Source organism: Myotis brandtii, unplaced genomic scaffold, assembly GCF_000412655.1.
Source record: "Myotis brandtii unplaced genomic scaffold, ASM41265v1 scaffold604, whole genome shotgun sequence".
NCBI lineage: Eukaryota > Metazoa > Chordata > Mammalia > Chiroptera > Vespertilionidae > Myotis > Myotis brandtii.
In genome coordinates, this window is record NW_005370286.1 from 2,670,615 (window position 1) to 2,677,422 (window position 6,808).

Below are 6,808 nucleotides of genomic sequence, written 5' to 3' on the forward strand. Positions count from 1 at the left end.
AGTGCACAAATTTTTGTGCACCAGGCCTCTAGTACTATTATATTAGTTTCAGGCATACAACCTAGGGAATAGACATTATATAACTTAAGAAGTATCACCCTTATAAATCTAGTACTGATCTGACACCATACATAGTTATTACAATACTAGAGGCCCAGTGCAGGCCTGGTTGCCCACATAGCCTACTGTTCAGTCGTTTGGTTGTCCCTCACTAACCCCCCTGCCGGCCTGGTTGTAGGCAGCCATCTTGTGAGGGTGTGATGGTCTATTTGCATATTACCTCTTAAGATTATTGGCTATATTCCCTGTGCTGTGCTTTACATCCTCATAACTATTCTGTAATTACCAATTTGTACTTCTTAATGCCTTCACCCTTTTCACCCATCATCCCCAACTCCCTCCTCTCTGGCAACTGTCAAAATGTTCTCTCTCTCTGACTCTGTTTCTGTTATGCTTGTTCATTTAATTTGTTTTTTAGATCTATTTTGGCCTAAGTATTGCTACCACAGCTTTTTTTTGTTTCCATTTTCATGAAATATCTTTTTCCATCCCTTTTGAAGTGAGTGTCTTGTAGACAGCATATGTAAAGGTCTTGTTTGTTATCCATTCAGCCTCCATAGGTATTTTTGATTGGAGCATTTAGCCTATTTGCATTTAAAGTAATTGTTGATAGATATGTATTTATTGCCATTTTATTATTCATATATATTTTTTTTTATTCATATTTTTTATATTCTTTCTTCATCTTCTTAAAGAAGACCCTTTAAAATTTCTTGTAATACTGGTTTGGTGGTGATGAACTCCTTTAGTTTTTTCTTGTCTGGGAAGCTCTTAACTGTCCTTCCATTTTAAAGGATAGCTTTGCTGGGTAGTCTTGGTTGTAGGTCTTTACTTTTCATCCCTTTGAATATTTTGTGCCAATCCCTTCTGTCCTGCAAAGTTTCTGTTAAGATATCAGCTGTCAGTCTTATGGGAGCTCTCTTGTAGATAACTGCTTTTCTCTTGCTGCTTTTAAGATTCTCTCTTTGTCGTTAACTTTTGGCATTATAATTATGATGTCTCTTGGTGTGGGCCTCTTTGGTTTATCTTGTTTGGGACTCTCTGTGCTTCCTGTACTTGTATGTGTATTTCCTTCACCAGGTTAGGGGAGTTTTTCATCATGATTTTTCACATAAGTTTTCAGTGTCTTGCTCTCTTTTCCTTCCTGCATCCCCATTATGCAAATATTGGTATGCTTGAAGTTGTCCCAGAGGCTCCTTATACTATCTACTTTTGGGGATTATTTTTTTCTTTTTGTTATCCTTATTGGATGTTTTCTGTTTCCTTCGAAATCTCTGATTTGATCCACTGTTGATTCTCTGTAATGTATTTTTTATTTCAGTTAGTGTATTCTTTATTTCTGACTGGTTCTTTATGTGTTCTATTTCCGTTTTTATGTTTCCTATCTTTATTGCAGTTCTTACGAAGTTCTTTGACCATCCTTATAACCAGTGTTTTTGAACTTTGCATCTAGTAGATTGCTTGTTTACATTTTGTTTAGTTTTTTCCCCCTGGAGTTTTGTTTTATTTTTTCATTTGGGACATGTTTCTTTGTTTCCTTATTTTGGCTGACTCCCTGGGTTTGTTTCTATGTATTAGGTAGACTTGCTATGTCTCCTTGCTTGGTAGTGTGGCTTTATATAGTAGTTGTCCTATAGGGTCTAGTAGCACAGCCTCCCCAGTCACCTGAGCTGGGCACTCCAAGTCCCCTGCCTCCCCCGTCCCCCTGTATGCTATGTATACTCTCCTGTTGAAGTTAAGCCTTGATTGCTGTTGGCATCTCAGTTAGAGGGCTTTTCCCTTGGACTAGATTGGCTCCCAGGACTGACTATAACCACCATGGAGGATCAGCTGTGCAGGGGTCAAACCCATGGAGCTTCACTGGGGCCCTGTTTCCTGTTGCGTCCACCCTTTGAGTGTGTCCCTTGTGGAGGAGGTTGGAAGGTGGTCTGAAGCTATCCATTAGTTGTGCTGGTTCTGGGTCTTCCTGGTAGGTTCAGGCCAAGGTCATCTGTAGGATCTACCTGGCATGAGCTACAAAGTGATCTCCGGATGGCTGCTGCTTGTGCTTGGCTCTGAGGTGCTAAGGAGAGATCAAGCTGCAAACGGAGGCCAACTGCCACTAGTGCTGGGACTGGGCCCACTTACAAGAGGTATTTGGCTTGCTGAGGCCAGGTGTTGCTTGATTGAGAAGTTTTAGGAAAGTCTGAAGCATGTGCCAAGAAAGGCTGTTTGCATGGAATAGCCACTGGAAACAGTGGTTTCTTTTGCCTCTACTTTTCCTCCCTTCCCTCTCCGAAGAGGGGACATTCTGCTTGTCTGTTAGGGTTTGCCCAACTTTTAACTTCACTATTCCTGATAGGCTTAATTAATCACCTTCTCCTTTTTGCTTCTGTATTACTTTATTTGTATTGCTACTATAGTCCTTAGTTTAGCACTTTGGCATATATTTAGTTATCAAGCAGGATGTCACCTTTGCCACACTGAGCTTCTCGAGGGTAAGGATCCTGACTTACTCTATAGTTTTCCCTTGGTCTGTTGTAGTTTTGAGCCAAGTTAAGAACTCACTGATAAATGTACGAGTCATAATACTATTGATCAAATGCTTCTAATTCTCTTCCTTCTGGATACATGACAAGAGTACTTCTCTATCCCATTGAATTTAAACTTGGCCAAGTGACTTACTTTGTCTATGAATTGTGAGTGAAAAGGAAGTATATATCCCAAAATCTGAAGCCTTTGAGTTCTGTGCAATTTTCCATGTTTCCTTAACCTCCCAAGTGTTCTAGTTGGTAGAGTCTCCCTTACCTGAATCTCTGAGTAATAAGTCTGACATGGAGCAGACCCTCAAGATGGGCATGTAACATGAGTGGGAAAGAAAGATTTGCTATACATTTTCTCTTAATTTTTCAGTTCATTTAAAATTTTTATTTTAATTGAGGTATAATTCACATGTCCTGACATTCACCTTTTTTGTTTTGTAAAGTAAGTTTTTATTGATTTTAGAGGGAGAGAAAGGGAGAGAGAAAGAGAGAGTAACATTCATATGAGAGAGAAACACTGATCGGCTGCCTCCTGCACACCCTCTACCAGGGATGGAGCCTGCAACTTGGGCATAGGCCTTGATTGGGAATTGAACCTCAGCCTCTTGGTGCATGGGACGACTCACCCAGCTGAGCCACATCAGCCAGGACACATTCACCTTTTTAAAGTGTACAGTCAGTCAGTATTAGTTTTTAATATAGTCACAAAGTTGTGCAACCATCACCACTAATTTCAGAACATTTTAGTCACCCCAGACTAACAGCCCAGTACTCATTAGCAGTCACTCCCTATTCTTTCCTCCTCATAGCCACTGACAACCACTAATCTTCTTTCTGTCTCTGGATTTGCTTATTCTGGGCATTTCATAGAAAAGGAATTAGACAATATGTAGCCTTTTGTGTCTGGCTTAATTAACTTTTCAAGGTTCATTCATGTTTATAGCATGATTAATACTTCATTTCTTTTTATGGCTGAATAGCATTCCATTATATAGTTACTAGAGGCCCGATGCATGAAATTTGTGCAAGGGGGCTCAGCCCCCGCCCCTGCGGCGGCCCCCTCTGCCTCAATCCCGCCCGCTGCGGGTTTCGGAAGGTTGTCCGGAAGGATGTCTGGTCTAATTAGCATATTATGCTTGTATTATTATAAATTCCACATCTTGTTTATCCAGGCTCTGTTATTTTAAGCCACTGAGATTTTGGGGGTTGTTTTTGATTGACATAATAAATATTAGAATTTACAATATTTAGAATATCTTGTTTTACCCAGCTACCATTTGGGTAATTGAATTTGATGAATATAAATAACATCCTGCACTCTTAAAACTGTTTTAAATGACACTTCCACATTTTTATTATTTTTGCATACATCTGAATTTGGAAGTCACTAGAGCAGTTGTGAGACATATTCTCCCCATATAATGTTGATAAATCTATGGTGTATGTTAATGCATTTTATTGAATTGAGACTATATTTTTACTTTTACCAAATGAAAATGTTCTGATGTTTTGATCCAGTAGCTTTATAGTTAGGAATCCACTAGCAACAGTTTCTTTGTCAATAGTTTATCCCCATTAAACAGTGTTCAGAGATTTGGTTCCCAGGCCGGGATGGTAACATTAAAGTATTAGGAATAGCACCGGTAGGACTAACCTGAGTTCAGGATCCTGAGGGGGACAGACCACAATCACAGGTGGAAAAGGAAAATGTTGCAATTTTTATTCTCAAATAGGGCTGAATTTAGAATAGTTTAAATGAGTATTTGTCAACTATTTTAATGAAAAAGAAGTTAACTAATTACATGTTAACCTTTCATTTAATAAAATTGGAGTATTTTTATGTGTTTAAAGATAAATATATCTTGATTGAATTAAATATAATTTGACTCTCAAACCAGTTTATTATATTAATGGAAATTAATAGAAAACAAACCACAATCAGTCAGTATTAGTTAACTTTGATTCACTCTTCAGAGACACCTCCAAATTGCCAACAAACTGAGCCAGATTCTCTAGGTGTTTAAAATCAGAGCAAGGGTTGCTTTGCTATTTGTGTTTTGTCCGGTGGGTGGCAGCATAACTCAACTTGTATATTTTTTAAAGGCTATAATATTTATACCTGTTGAACTAAAGAGTATTTTTAAAAACGTTCATTCCCCCAAATATGGTATTTATGCCTTGCTAGAGTGAGGGAGATTTTAGATAATAAGAAAGTTGCCTGTTATCCTTTTTACATAGATTTCTAGTAAAATAAACATTGTTGCCAACTCTTCACAGGCATGTTCTACTGAAATTTTTTTCTGAGTAAGTTATTTGGAGATCTATTTATTAATCAAAACTAGCCTTCGATTAAAAGCAGTTGTTACAGCAAAGTTATTCTTGTCTCAAAATTTGCCAGTGAGGCACCCTATAAGTTTACTATCTTTTGAAGGAAGGGACAGTGTTTTCTCCTCATAGGCTTAACATAATGCCAGATCCCAAGGAGAAATCTATAAAAGTACTTACTAGTTGATAAACGGCATTTGTTAGCTTTACCGCTGAGATTACTAGAACCATCTACTTGGTTAGTTCAAACAGCATCCTGAGCTCAGAAAATGAAATTTGGGCTGAGCAAGAGAGTCAGATCATTTAAAGAACAGTTATTTGCTGTTGTTTATTGTCACAGTGAACACAATGCAATTATGAGTTGTGCTCTTTCTAAAACTTTGTTTTGAGACAGTTATATTCCTAAAGTGGAAAAGATATAAGGAAAAAGTTTTCTTTAAAAAATAAGCAAATAGGGTTAAGGTGGTAGATTTTGCCAAGTGTTAAGAGATGAAGTATATAGGAAAGTGAGAAGTTATCCTACTCCACCCGACTTCTTTGGATATTTTCTGTATTAAGTAATTCTTGGGCCTTTTGTAACCGCTCTATGTCATCTAGCCAGTCAGTTTAAAAACTAGGATTAGAACCTAGATTTATGTCATTGTTATATGGATAAGCTGAAGGAATCCTGGATTACAGAGGCTAGACTTTAATTCAGTTTATTGTTTAAGCTATTTGGAAAATGAGGAAAGTCGTATTTTAGAAATAAATGAGGAAGAAATGTCCATATTATACTAGTAGTAATAATAGGAGCAGTTAACTTTGAGAGTCAAGAGAGAAGTGCCTTCTGGACTCCCTTTGACTTCTTTAATGTTACCTTTAATTAGAAACGCATTCTTACAACTTATCTGAGGAGCATCTAATATGTATGTTATAGCTTAAGGCTCCTGTGGTTCATTTACCTTCTATAGAATTTACCATTTTTTGGATAGTCTACTATGGAAACACTGTCTTCACAGCAGGAATGAGAATGGAATGTCAGATGTATCTGGGAGGGAATTCCATTTTTATGTAGCATCTTTGTCAGCCTCAGGTGTAATTTATGTTGCTTCTGGAGCCTTGACACATCTGTTCATTGGCAGAATGCTCTTGTTCTGGAAAGTCATGGAATAAGCCAGTTAGACTAAAAGCATATTACACATTGTTTTGCTAAAGTTAGTCATGTAGAGGCAGGTTTTTAAAAAAGGAATTTCTAGTTTGACTCGGAAAATAATATTAAGGATCCTTGAGAGAGCAATCATGTTCAGTTGTATGTCCAAAATGCCAAAGTCATATTTGGTAATATAGGAATTAATGTTAAAAGATTTAAGATAGCCAAAACCGGTTTGGCTCAGTGGATAGAGCGTCGGCCTGCGGACTGAAGGGTCCCGGGTTCGATTCCGGTCAGGGGCATGTACCTGGGTTGTGGGCACATCCCCAGTGGGAGATGTGCAGGAGGCAGCTGATCGATGTTTCTCTCTCATCGATGTTTCTAACTCTCTATCTCTCTCCCTTCCTCTCTGTAAAAAATCAATAAAATATATTTAAAAAAAAAAGATTTAAGATAAAATTCGAGAATTTTTAGCATTTCCATTTGACTTTAAAAAAAAAAACCCTTCAATTTGCTGAAATTCCCCACCTTTTTGTGCATGTTGTACACCTTTTCTGCCAGGTCATTACATATATTAATCAGAGTTAATTTAAAGACAGATGTGGGCCTCTGCATCTGGGCTTTGTTGACTCTTTAATTCTTGACATTGGGTTATAGTTTCTTGATTTTTCAGTGTTTTTTTTTTCTTTTTTTAAATATAATTTTATTGATTTCAGAGAGAGGAAAGGAGAGAGAGATAGAAACATCCATGATGAGAGAGAATCATGGATCG

The 6,808-nt window shown here is 37.6% G+C and overlaps 1 protein-coding gene across 1 annotated transcript in view; it reads left to right on the forward strand.

Annotated features, from left to right (window-relative positions):
- CACUL1 (CDK2-associated, cullin domain 1) overlaps window positions 1–6,808 on the forward strand; it is a 48,882-nt gene that overhangs the window by 16,972 nt on the left and 25,102 nt on the right. The gene's annotated exons all lie outside the window — the stretch shown is intronic.